The sequence below is a fragment of the Podarcis melisellensis genome (assembly GCF_964234715.1).
Source record: "Podarcis melisellensis genome assembly, chromosome: Z".
Taxonomy (NCBI): domain Eukaryota; kingdom Metazoa; phylum Chordata; class Lepidosauria; order Squamata; family Lacertidae; genus Podarcis; species Podarcis melisellensis.
Genome location: NC_138547.1, coordinates 18262278 through 18275470, shown reverse-complemented (window position 1 = coordinate 18275470; position 13193 = coordinate 18262278). Strand labels below are relative to the sequence as shown.

General features: G+C 46.4%; 1 protein-coding gene across 3 annotated transcripts in view; it reads right to left on the bottom strand.

The window, feature by feature from the left end:
• NOTCH1 (notch receptor 1) overlaps positions 1-13193 on the bottom strand; it is a 99280-nt gene that overhangs the window by 69997 nt on the left and 16090 nt on the right. The window lies entirely within an intron of this gene.

Sequence of the window (13193 nt, the reverse complement as noted above, 5' to 3'; positions counted from 1 at the left end):
CGGGTGTGTGTGTGTGAATCCCTCCACAGACAGGAGGAGGCAAGACAGTAGCTAGGTCTCTGGGTGGACGAGACAAGCTTTCAGACACCCTCAAAGGTCAGAGCATGGGTCAGGAAGGTTTATCTTGCCTGGGCCAGATTGGTCCCGTAGAGATCCCTCTGTGGGCTGGATCATGTGTGCGCATGAGTGAGCGTGCCCGCGATTGCACATGCGCAGGTGCAATTTCCAGCACCACAGAAGTGAGTCCCCATGCCTCACTGCGCCACTTTAGTGCAGCGCGCGAGTGGGCAGCTTGGTTCAGGGGCGGCTCATGGGCCAGTCAAACGACCTCTGCGGGTCGCTTCTGGCCCATGGGCCTTAGGTTGCTGACCCTTGGTCCATAGTAATAGTGCTTGACTCCATTTGGTTGTCTGACTGAGCATCTCCCAACCTGTGTCCCTGCGATAAAGGCTCTTGCTTATCTGCTGGAGAGGTTGGCTCTTAACCCTCCAGTGGATTCAAGATCTGCTGCAGATAAGCACCAGATAAGCTCATGGCATATCTATCTGCCCTGGTGAAGATCTTCCGTTGGAAACTAAACCGTTGCATTGACCCACCATTCCTAGAGTGTGCATGTGTGTTGTGTGTCTATAAAGACAAGCACAGCTCTCTGTGGCCCCAATGGCTGCAAATAAAAGCTTGGAAACCGGTGTGGGAAGAGGGTGCTTCAATTCTCAGAAGTCCAAACGAGGCTGAAGAAAGCTTTCTGGTGGTATGCAGAGCAGGGAGGCAAACTGTCGCATCCTGTCAAAGCTCTTTGTGGCTCCGGGGCTCTTCCATTACCTCCCATCACATCAGGACATGACATTTAATCTAAGAATGCCACAGCACCCACCTGTCAGCTTCCCGTGCAGGGCTTTGCCAACAAAGTATTTCTTTTAAAAGCACAATCTTGGAACTACCACAACAAAACTACCCATAAATGCAGGTGCTTAATCTAATCTGTTCACCAAATTTTGGGCTTTTCTTTTGAAAACTGGCTCTGTGTGCAGTGAGCTCGGTGTGTAATTTCTGCTAACACATCACAGTTTGTAGTGCAGGCTGTAGGCAGTGGTGTTGGGCACTGGAAGAAGCACTTGGTCATGTTGGCAAAGGAGGTTCTGGTTTTTCTGAGCGCAGCAGTGCAATTTGGCAAAAGCGTGTGTGTAGGTGCACACACTCATTGATCTGCCTGGTGGTGCTTCCAATCAAAAGGAATCACAGAACTGCAGAGTTGGAAGGGACCCCAAGGGTCATTTAGTCCAACCTCCTGCAATGCAGGAATCCGAACTAAAGCATCTATGACGGATGGCCGTCCAACCTCTGCTTAAAAACCTCCAAGGAAAGAGGGATAATCCACCACCTTCTGAAGGAATCTGTTCCACTTATTGTCAGAAAGTTCTTCCTGATGTTTAGCTGGAATCTCCTTTCTTGTAACTTTTAGCCATTGGTTTTGGTTCTACCCTCCAGAGCAGGAGAAAACAAGACACACACACACACACACACACACACACAATTGTACCTATGTGGACAGTGCTTCATGCATTTGATGACATGGTCTCTGGCCCAGGAAAGTGCACTCTACTAGCAGTGCATATGAAAAGGATCTAGAGGTTCTTAGTGGATCACAAGCTCAACAGTGTGATGCAGCAGCAAAATAAGCTAATGCTATTCTAGGCTGCATCAACTGAAGAATAGACCAAGGGAAGTAATAGTCCCATTGCTTTATTCTGCTATGGTTAGACCACACCTGTGTCTTAATTCTGGACACTACAATTTAAGGAAGATGTTGACAAGCTGGAACATGTACAGAGGAGGGTAACCAAGATGATGAGGGGTCTGGAAACCAAGTCTTATGAGGAATGGTTGAAGGAGCTGGGTATGTGTAGCCTAGAAAAGAGGAGTCTAAGAGAAGACCTGGTAGCCGTCTTCAAATATATAAAGGCCTGTCCCATGGAAGATGGAACCAGCTTGTTTTCTACTGCTCTGGAGGGTAGGACTCTCACTGGCTTCAAGTTACAAGAAAGGAGATTACGACTAAATGTCAGGAAGAACTAGCTGTGGAATGGACTCCCACAGAACATGGTGGACTCTCCTTCATTGAAGGTTTTTAAGCAGAGGTTTAACGGCCATCTGTCATGGATGCTTTAGCTAAGATTCCTGCATCACAGGAGGTTCCAACTCTTCAATTCCACGATTCTACAAATATACGTGTTGCGTCTTTCAAAATGCCACAAGATTCTCAAACATTTCTGCTGTAACAAACTGGGTGCATCCTGGAACTGGCTCTCTGCTTTTCTTAGTTGGCGTTTGTTGGAAACGAGGAAGATCTTAGCTGGTGCCTGTTGCACTTCACCAAAATGTGTAGTCTGAGTTAAGAGGCAACAGCATTTCTCACAAATTCCCCTATAAAATTCATTTAGAAGAAGAGACCTGTTGGATCCGTCCAGTGGTCCGTCTAGCCCAGCATCCTGTTCTCACAGTAGCTGACCAAATGCCCCAAAGGGAAACCCCAAAGCAGCATCTGAGCACAAGAGCACCCTTCCCCTCCTGTGGTTTCCAACAGCTGGTATTCAGAAACATCACTGCCTCTGACTCTGGAGGTAGAGCATAGCCATTGTGGCTAGTGGCTATCGGTGGCCTTATCCTCTCCATGAATTTGCCTAATCTTCTTTTAAAGCCATCCAAAATGCACAAGTGAGTTCTACAGTTTAACTATGCACTATGTGACGAAGGACATTCTTTTACATGTCCTGAATCTTCCAACATCCAGCCTTGCTGGATGCCCATGAGTTCTAGGTTTAGGAGAGGGAGGAAATATTTCCCCATCTCCAGCTTTGTGCCGCACATAGTTTTATAAGTAAGAATGCCAGCTACCCCTTTGGGCAACTGCCTGCTTGACCTCTAGGGAAACTCATAATGGCGAAGCCCAATACTTTCCCTGAATTAAAACTGAAACAGAGCCGACAGTCCTCTAGCAGTCTGGAGCCTGTTTGACAAAACGTGTGCCCCCCCCGCCTTTTGTTCTCTTATTTCAATATTTCCACTGTTTTTCGGGGCTTTTCTGCCTTTCTACCAGCAACAGGTTTTGTCTCCACTACACTCTCCCTGTATAGAAATGCCGTCTCCTAACACAACCCCAGGCAGATGTTTTGCTGACCTTTAACCCGCGATCAATTCAAGAGGTTCACCGTTTTTCTTTCACAGCTTCCAGCTCACCATCTGCCACCCCAGGGACAGATGCCACGCACACGCACCCCCACACATCGCACACACACTCCCCCCCCCTAAAAAAAAGCCTCACAGTCCATTTCATTCTGCCCTTTTCTCAGAGCGGGGGGAGTCCCTATTCCCACCTTACGATGGATAAGCCCACTGCCAATCTGACACAGAAATCAAAAGGTCCATCACAGGACAAGAGAAAGCGGAGGGGGGAATCTGTCTGCAAAGAAAGAAGTTTCCCATGGACCATAAGGCATCCCAGCTCCACAGCCTCCCTCCCACAAACTAATTCTAATTCATTCATTTTTAAAACTGCCTGTCCGTTCAACTTGAGGCTTGTTTGTTTTTACCAGGAAGGAACATAGAAAGTTGAGGAGCGAAAGCTATACAAAAAGGCCTAGTCAAACCAAATACAGTGGTACCTCGGGTTAAGTACTTAATTTGTTCCGGAGGTCCGTACTTAACCTGAAACTGTTCTTAACCTGAAGCACCACTTTAGCTAATGGGGCCTCCTGCTGCCACCGCGCCGCCAGAGCACAATTTCTGTTCTCATCCTGAAGCAAAGTTCTTAACCTGAAGCACCATTTCTGGGTTAACTGAGTCTGTAACCTGAAGTGTATGTAACCTGAAGTGTATGTAACCCGAGATACCACTGTACCTTTTAGCAACAATGGAAGTTACGATCTTATTGGACCCAAGAAGAAGGAAAAGCAGGGGAGTGGGGTCGAGAAAACTGGTTAGGAAGGGGCAGTGTCTCTGTGAACTGGCTGAGCCCACCAGATTAAATCAGGATTCGAAGTTAATTCTCAAACTGAGGGGGGTGAGTTTAGAGGTTGGCTTTTCTGACTAAGGCCCCACTATACATTTGAACCTGCATCATATCACTTTTGCGGCTTCCTCTAAAGAATCCTAGGAGTTGTAGTTTGTTCAGGGTGCTGTTAGGAGTCCCCTCCCATATTCCCCTCACAGAGCTACAATATTCACAGAATGTCTTCTCAATCAATCTCTCCTCATGAGGAACTGTGGGAGTTGTAGCTCTGGGAGGGAAGTACAAATTGCTGCATCTTAAACAAGCTACACTTCCCAGGTTTCCTTGAGAGAAGCCATGACTCTTTAAAGCAGGATCATTCTTTAAATGTGCAGGTGGGGCCTACGAAGCAGTTCCACTGGGAAAATAACATTTCACTCTGCCTCAGTGAGACTCTTTGAAGTATGGGCAGGATTGAACATATTGGGTTAACTCCTTAAGTCCAATGGATAGACTGTGCTAACTTCGGTCCAACAGTGGCTACAACCCAGTGCTTTCCAATGGATCTTGTAGGTTTCATACTTCATAAGAACAAAGGAAGAGCTTGAAGGATAAGGCCAATGGAGACTCATCTAGTCCGGGATCCTCATCTCACAGTGGCCTACCAAATGCCTGTGGGAAAATAGCAAGCAGGATTGGAGCACAAGAACCCTCTCCTCTCCTGTGGTTTCCAGAAACTGAATTTCTGTACCATCAGTGTGCAGGCAGTGTCCTGGCTAACAGCCATTCCAGTGGTACCTCGGGTTACATATGCTTCTGGTTACATGCGTTACAGGTTACAGACTCCGCTAACCCAGAAATAGTACCTCGGGTTAAGAACTTTGCTTCAGGATGAGAACAGAAATCGTGCTCCGGTGGTGCAGCAGCAGCAGCGGGAGGCCCCATTAGCTAAAGTGGTGCTTCAGGTTAAGAATAGTTTCAGGTTAAGAACGGACCTCCGGAACGAATTAAGTACTTAACCCGAGGTACCACTATAATAGCCCTCTCCTCCATGAATTCATCTGATCCTCTTAACACCATCTAGGTTGGTTGCCATCATTGCCTCCTGTGGGAGTGAGTTCCACAGTTTAACTATGCCCTGCATGAAGAAGCACCACTCATTAAGTGAGATCAGCGCTTGTGTGAACCAATGACTTGGACTGGTTTCTAAGAAAGTTCTAGGGTTGCAAACTAAATGCCCCTCTAAATTTTTTTTCCCACACCCAATCCTGCTAACTCTCTGTCATGGAAGCTGCTGCTCCCCAAAATCTTTATCTGTTGGAATCATATTGGCTCTGCCTGTCTCTCCCCCCCCCCCATGGTAAAACAACTCAAGGGGAAGTCTGGGAATAGAAAGGTCACTGCCTTTTAATTAGACCCCCCGCCCGCCTCCACATTAATTAAGCACTAAGAGTTTCCACCTCTGCCGCTCTGACAACTGGGAACCCTCCCAGGTGAGCTGCCAGCCCAGCTCCGTAGCTGACAGCTGCGTTCTCCCCAGCAAATTCCCTAAGTCCTCCTGATTACAGGTATCACCTGGTGGAGATTATAGAGCCCTTCTGCTGCTCCAGGTGCCGTTTTATGGCCCTGCCACCTAGCCCTGTATCTGGAAAGTGCTTAATGATTGATCCATGCAGAGGCTCAAAGTTTGAAGCTGGCTGTAAAAGTCAACAGAAAAAGTGCCTCTCTCTCCACTCTCTGTCCCAGGATGTGCCGCACGCACCCCCCCCCCCACCGCCCCAAGGAAAGTTTGGCACTTCTACTCTTGGGTGTTTATAAAGATTAAAATAAAAGGGCTTCTTTCCTCCCATGCCTGGGAGAACTGGGAGGAATATTCTGCAAGAAGAGAAAATAGGTTTCTCAGCAATCCAGTACAGATATCGCCTGCCTGAGGTCTAGCAAGTGTTTTATGACACCCATCAAAAGGGGTTGCCGCTCTCCATAAACTGCCTACAGCCACTCCAGCAGCAACAAAAATTGGGGGAAAGGCTGTAGCTGGGCGGTGGAGCATCTGCTTTGCATGCAGAAGGTCCCAGGTTCACTCGCCTGGGGCATCGGCAGGTAAAGCTGGGAAAAGACTCCCTGCCTTAAGTCCCGTAGACAAAACTGAGCTGGATCACTGATGGGGTCTGACTCAGCAGAAGGCAGCTTCCTTTGGTCCCCAAAGGTGGGAGATGTGCCCCCAAAACAGTAGTCTTCAACCTTTTTTGACCCAGAATCCAAACATGCATCTAGGGACCCATTTCTTGACCTTTTGCTGGTGGCTGGTTGCATACCACTAGTACAGTGGTTCTCAAAGGGTGTGACGCGCCATACTGGTGTGGCAGGAGAGGATGGCAAGTGTGGTGGGGAGGTTAAAGGCAACCAAAGGAGCATTTAAACAGTTCAGTGTAGTATAGTACTGTGTAGTACAGGCGGCAACCATTTTGTCTGCGCCCACTTTGACTTCTCCAGCTCAAACAAGCATCAACCTAAGTTTTCAGTGGACCCATCCTCAAAGAGAACTTCGCTGGCCACTCTATGAATAGGATGCTGGACTAGGTGGGCCGTTGGCCTTATCTAGAAGCCAGACTCTCTTAGATCCTTTCTTAGAAAGTTGCAGAGGCTCTCAATCAGGCAAGGCGGAGGCACTTGCCGCTTGTGGAGAGCTAATCTATGCTGCCAGGGAGTCTTTCATCAGTTATCCCAGATAAGATAGCTCAATCTCATGACTCAGAGCCTCTCCTTCCAAGCAGTTCCTGTGATTCCAGCACACGCTAGGAAAGGAATCAAGGGCTCTGAGCTTCTTGACTCCACTAAAGCTGCATAGATCTGGATTTGCCATGAGTTTCTTAAATTTAAGAACATAAGAGCCTGCTGGATCAGGTCAAAAGGGAGTCCAACTAGTCCAGCATCTTGTTCTCACAGTGGCCAACCAACCAGGTGCCTCTTCTGGGAAATCTGCAGGCAAGATCCAAGTATAAAGCAACTCTCCCTTCCTACCATTTTCCAGCAACTGGTTTTCAGAAGCATGACTGCCTCCAACCCTGGAGGTACAGCACAGCCATCATGGCTAGTAGCTATCAACAGCCTTCTCCTCCTCCATGAGAGTTACCAATCTTATTTGTAAGCCATCTAAGTTGGTGGCCGTCAATGATGCCTGTGGGTGGAAGTTCCATAATTCAGCTGTGCACTGTATGAACCTATGGGTGGAGGAGTTCTGCATGGTTTTGTACCTTTTTGATCTGACCTCAAGCAAGGAGGAACATGGTGGAGGACCTCTCCCCCCCCCCCGACTTACAAATGAATACGGCTGATATAGTAACTTGGGGCATTCGGATACAGTGGAACCTTGGTTCTTGAACTTGATCTGTTCCGGAAGCCCGTTCAACTCTCGAAACCGTTTGAAAACCAAGCCACAGATTCTGATTGGCTACAGGAACTTCCTGCACTCAAACAGAGCCGTGTCGGATATTTGGCTTCCGAAAAACGTTTGCAAACCGGAACACTTACTTCCGGGTTTTCGGCATTCGGGAGCCAAAACGTACAAGTACCAAGGCGTTCGAGAACCAAGGTACGTATGCCATGAATAGATCCAGTTGCTACATTCCACACATTCGTATGCTTGTGGTTTATTTTTATTTGTTTTATGTCTGGTTTTTGTTCAATAGTGATCTGTAATTGCATATGGACTGTGCATGTTGTCAACCTCTCTTAAAGCCATCCAAGTTGAGGCCGTAACTGCCTCTTGTAGGAGAGAGTTCCGTAGTTAAAATTCTGCGCTGCATGAAGTACTTCCTTTTATGCATCCTGAATCTCCAAAAACATCAGCTTGATTAGAGGTCCACGAGTTCCAGTGTTAGAAGAGAGGGAGAAAAGCTAGATGTTGAAAAGACCATGAGTTGGCTAGAAGTCACCTTGTACCCATTAAAGAGCAACAGCGCAGAACCCTGCCCTCCACTTTCTGAGCCTATGCTAGGTGTGGTTTTCACCCCACATTCCCAGATCATTTCTTGAGACGTCAAAATTTCATTTGAAACGGAGAAAAGCAAGCTGTAATTCACAGGGTTGAAAATTATGCCCAAAGACATTCAGAGACTCGCATATACAGGGTTAATATTCAAAGACTTGAAGACAAGAGATTCTTCTTAGTTTTTTTTTTAAAGAAAGAAAAAGGGGTGGATGCAAATGATCATTCATAATCCCTTCAGTTGGCAAAGGAGTATTTCTGCTGTGAATGGAACCTTGTAGATGCTTCATTCAAAAGCAGTTCCTCTCTTCCAATCCCAACCCCCCCCCCCGCCCCATTCAGAGACAGACACAAACTGTGATTCTCCCCCCACACTCCTTTTATCAGTGGGGACTGTACTGTCTTTTCATTACAATAGGGACTCCCAATTCTTAAAAAAAAACTTTTAAAAAAACTTGGGTGACATTTGCCTACATAACAGCACTGAGGATTTATTCCATACATCCCTCCCTGCCCCACTTGGGATGGAGGAAGAAAAACAATTCTAAGTTGCACACAAATTGGAAAAGAAACACTCCCAAACTTTCACCATAAATGGTAGACATGGGTTTTTGTTGTTGATGATGATAAAAGTTTGCAATTCTGTCTGCAATTTGTTTTTAATGAAGAATGGTGTGTTTTTTTTTGGGGGGGGGGACCGCAAACACGACCAAAGAGGCACTTTTTTAAAAAAAAAAACACCGCCTGCCATTCATAACTTGCACCTTGCATTTTGCCACTGCTTAATTGTGTCCCCCGCCCCCTGCCGATGGCATCCTGGAGTATTTTAATAAACTTGGATCTGGATGTCTGATGGATTTAATTTTGCACTGCTGTAGGGCAATAGCTGGAGCAATTGTATCTGGGCTAGCTGGTCTAGACTTTCTGAAAGGGAAGAGCAAGGTGGGGGGATTTAAAGGAGGAGGAGGGGAGTGTTTAAAAATGTGGCCCCGATCTCAGGCTGCTTTGTGGTGCTGTGGAGCATTGATGGAGGGATGGTTATGTTTTTGAGACAAGACCACCTCCCCAACTATTAACATGTGGCCCAAGGACCGATGTCAAAACCAGACTAACTATTTCCTAACAGTTGCTGTCACCAAAAACAAGAAACTGCACAATCTTTCATCAGCAGATGAGTCAGATGGCATACCAAGCAACTGAGAGAACATTTGCAAGGGGGTTAAGTAGAGAACTCCGGACTGTCAGAAGTATAAAAGCAAACCACTAGAAATGAACATGGTTTTTGTTTTGTGTTTTTGTTGTTTATTACCTATCCTTCATCCTAAGGTTCCAGGACAAGTGACAACATTAAAAGCCGCTTAAAACAAGTTATAAAAACAAGGTGGGTGCTAACAAGTGTTGTTGTCTGTTTTTTCCTCAAGCACTATTATAAGAGAAGCTTCTGGTTGTGTTTGGTGGGCAAAAGGGGGAAAACAATTGCCACTTCCTAAAGCAAACAAGCAGACTTTGCAGAGCAAAGAAATCCTCTCTGCTGGGCTTGGGAGCATACTGTCAGCGGCTCCTCAGACCAAGATTCAGTCAGCGAAGCCCATGTGTCAACATGAGGCCTTATTGACAGACTCTAGACAATGAGGGGAGTCTTGGCCCTCCCGCCATTCTTCCATGGGGTCTCTTGGAAACCCACCTTTCATGGTGAACAACAGGCACTGTGCGGAAAAGCAGTCTGTCACCCCTCTGCCTTTTGACTCTGAAGAGGAGGAGGCAGCTGGATGGGGGGCAGGGGGCGGTTTCTGAACTCTCCCTGCCAGCTTCCTCTGGGCAATCAATTCTTCCAGGCCACAACAAGTGTCAAAGGGTCTCTCTTCCCGCTCTATCCAATCAGACCTAACACATCTCCAAACAATATTTCTGCAAGATACAGACTGAAGACAGGACAAGGAAGATACCTTCCTGCTTTCCCACCTGTTTCTTTACCATGGGCTCTGTTTGTTCTGTGCCTAGAAAGCACAGGTCCAAACAGTTTTCCACTTGACCCAAGCTTTCTAGGTCCAAGTGGTTTCGCTCCGCTCCTAGGGAAAACTTGCTCTTTAGCTTTAAGTTGCTGTTTGCTCCAATTCAGTGCTAAAGATTGGATTTCCCCAGGAGAAAGTGGTGGGGAAAGCTGAAGTCTGGATGAGCCCAGTGTACAGAAAGAGTACAGTCAGAAATTAAAGCCAAAAAAAACCCAACCCCCCCCTCGTGTTTCTACTTGTTGCACCAGACTCTCGTGACCAGCTGTGTGTCTGGAGCAAAGAGGAACGAACGGTCAGTTCCATCCAAGCCCCCAAGCTATGAAGGGCTCGCATATTCTTGCCAGAGCACCTCAAATGACTGGCTTAGCTGTGATTCCCAGAAAGAGAGAGAGATGAGGATGAAGTTTTGGCATAATTTTTAAAAGGTACAAATCGGCTTTCTAGACATATAAATGCCACCTGAATAAGAGTGTGTGTGTGTGTGTGTGTGTGTGTGTGTGTGTAGGGTAGATATATACAGGTCCAAGGAGCATGCAAACAGGAAAAAACTTGTTAAAGAAGGCACTGGTTTACGTGCCTGTAAACTCTTGCAGGTAAGCCAAGCGTGAAACTTCTCTGTTAAAATGCAACTCCTCACCATCAATCCCTCTTCCTTGAAACCTTCCTTGGTCATTCCACTAAAAAGGTATGGCAACCCAGACCCAGGAAGTTAATTGCTTTCAACTTTGATGAACTCTACCCTTGAATAACTTCAGACATGGGGTGGGGGTGGAGATAAAGAGAAGCAGAGGCAGAACAAGGAATCAGTGCAAAACACTCATCAGACCAAGACACAAACAAGGAGGTGGGATTCGGGGGAGGGGGAGGTACTAAGAGGCAAGGGGTGACAGGGAGGCACTGGAGGTGTAAATGCCTATCAGGCTTGGAATAAATGTGAAATTAATTGTTACCATTTTGTCTCTACAGCTATAGCAGGCACTGTAACCTTTCCAGAGTTTTGACTTCACCCCCAAAGGCACACCCCTAAGCCAATGCCAACAAAATTATCATGTAAACTGCTGTTCTGATTAATGCTTCTTATAAGATAGGGTATGGTGCATGCCAGATGAGTTTATGAAACCAGTAGCCTGGAAAAAGAAAAGGGAACCACTGAGCTGTACTGAATCTGAGCTGTTGACATTGCAAAGTAAACTGCACTCATTTCTTGGGAGGGGATGAGGGGGGCAGTGCCTCATCAGTATGAGTTATTATCCCAGCCTTTGAATAAGTCAACTCTGTCCTCCTTCCCATGATAAGAGGGGTGTGGAATGCAGCCTTTGGAAGTTCCCCCCAGGCGCTCTCAATCTAAAATTCCTGCAAGATAGCCGGCAGGTCCAGGGACTCCCCCCAACCCACTTAGGAAGTGCCATTCTATTCAGTGTGGGCCAGGAATCTGATGGGAGCACAGAAGATGAAGAGGGGAAGCCTTGGGAGAAGCATGTGGAGAACTAGATAGGTCAAAGGTCTGGCTTGCTAGAAGGCATCTTACGAAATTGTGGACGTTGTAGGTGTGTCAGTGTGCAGGTTCCCCACTCCCCAAGTCTGGCTTCCTAAAAGCGCTTCCTGAGTCAGTGTGCTCAGAATGCTACTGGGGATTCAGCGTCAGAGTTCTGAGTTTAGTGGGCACAGGCTATCTTCCCTTAGGCAAACCACCCCCACAGGATAGACTTAGGGTTGTTCTACCAGATCCCTGCCCGGTTCCAGGTCACTCCAAGGACAGCTGCACGTGTCCAGCATCCAAAGACTGCCAGCAGCAAAAGGCGACAAGGCTATGAAGCAGATTTCTCTCCCAATCCCACTTCCAAATAGCGCCCAACCTAGGAAAGGAGCCAAAAGGCTGTCAGAACCTCAAAGAGGTGTCAATTCTTTCGGAATTAAGACAGGGACCAAAATTTCACACTCCCTGCTGCAAAGCACAGAAGCCACAAGATGTTGCCAGAGCTTGTGTGCATGTGTGCGTGTGCTTGCAGTGTTTCTATGCCAAACCCAACACTTTATACAATGCAGCTGGGCTGTCCCCTGACTGAGATAAGCAAGGGAGACAGAGCAGTGTAATACTGAAGTATGTTGGACTAGCAGCGGGGAGGCCCCTGGGTTCGAATCTCAGCTCAGCCACAATCCTCAGGCCAGCCCCACACATATTCACACAACAGCCCCACACTCCCCCTTTCCTGTGGTTTCCAGCAACTGGTATTTGGAAGCATTGTGGCCTCAAAACATGGAAGGCAGAGCATAGCCATCATGGCCAGTTGCCCTCAAAAGTCATCCATGAATTGGTATAATCCAATCTTCATGAAATCTTGGTTTAACTTTAGACCTAGTAAGTTTGGGGGAAGAGAAACTGGCCCGATGCAAGGCAGGGCTGCATGCCGAACTGAGGAATAGAATTTAGGGAAGGGGTGTGTTTGTTTCCTTCCACTTGCCGTCTCTTTATAATAATGAACACAGGCCCCCGATACCGGAAGCCAGTCCTTTAGCACCAAACTGCTGTTTTGTTCTGTGTCATGGGCTGCTCTCAGCAGAGCCACAAATGCATTTCATCTCTCTCTGCAAAACCAGAAATGCCCATTTAAGTTTACAGAGCCACAGAAAAGAGGAAGCTGCGAAGGAAATGGCTGTGCTTGTAGTTCAGTTCTGGGTTGAAGCAAAAGATCACCCTGTCTCAAGCAGAGGAGGCACCCTTGTCAACAAAGAATGGCAGCCAAATTAGGTTTCACTTATTGTTTGTATTTTAAAAATTATTATTTATTGCATAACATTCATAGACTTATGGATGGTAAAAAAAGGCGAATAAACCTCAAAGTGGTTTACAAAAAATATATATGAAGCAATGAAATCATCAGTTAAAACAATTTAAAACTTTGGAATTCCCTGCTTGTTGGAATTGAACAGGTGCCGTTACTGTACCCTTTTTGGCACTTGCTAAAAACATTTTTGTTTAGGCAAGTCCTATGGCAATATGTAGAATGTCTGGTGTATGTTTTAATCCAGTTTTTAGTTAATTGCTGATCTTACTTAAAAAAAAATATTTTAAGTTATTTTTAACTGTTTTAACTGATAATTTTACTTTTTGTAAATCACTTTGAGGGTTTTTTCACAAGCGTATGCATTTTACTTTAAAAAAATGCTATGTGAAACTTTAAAAAAATCCTAAAAAAAATGTTTC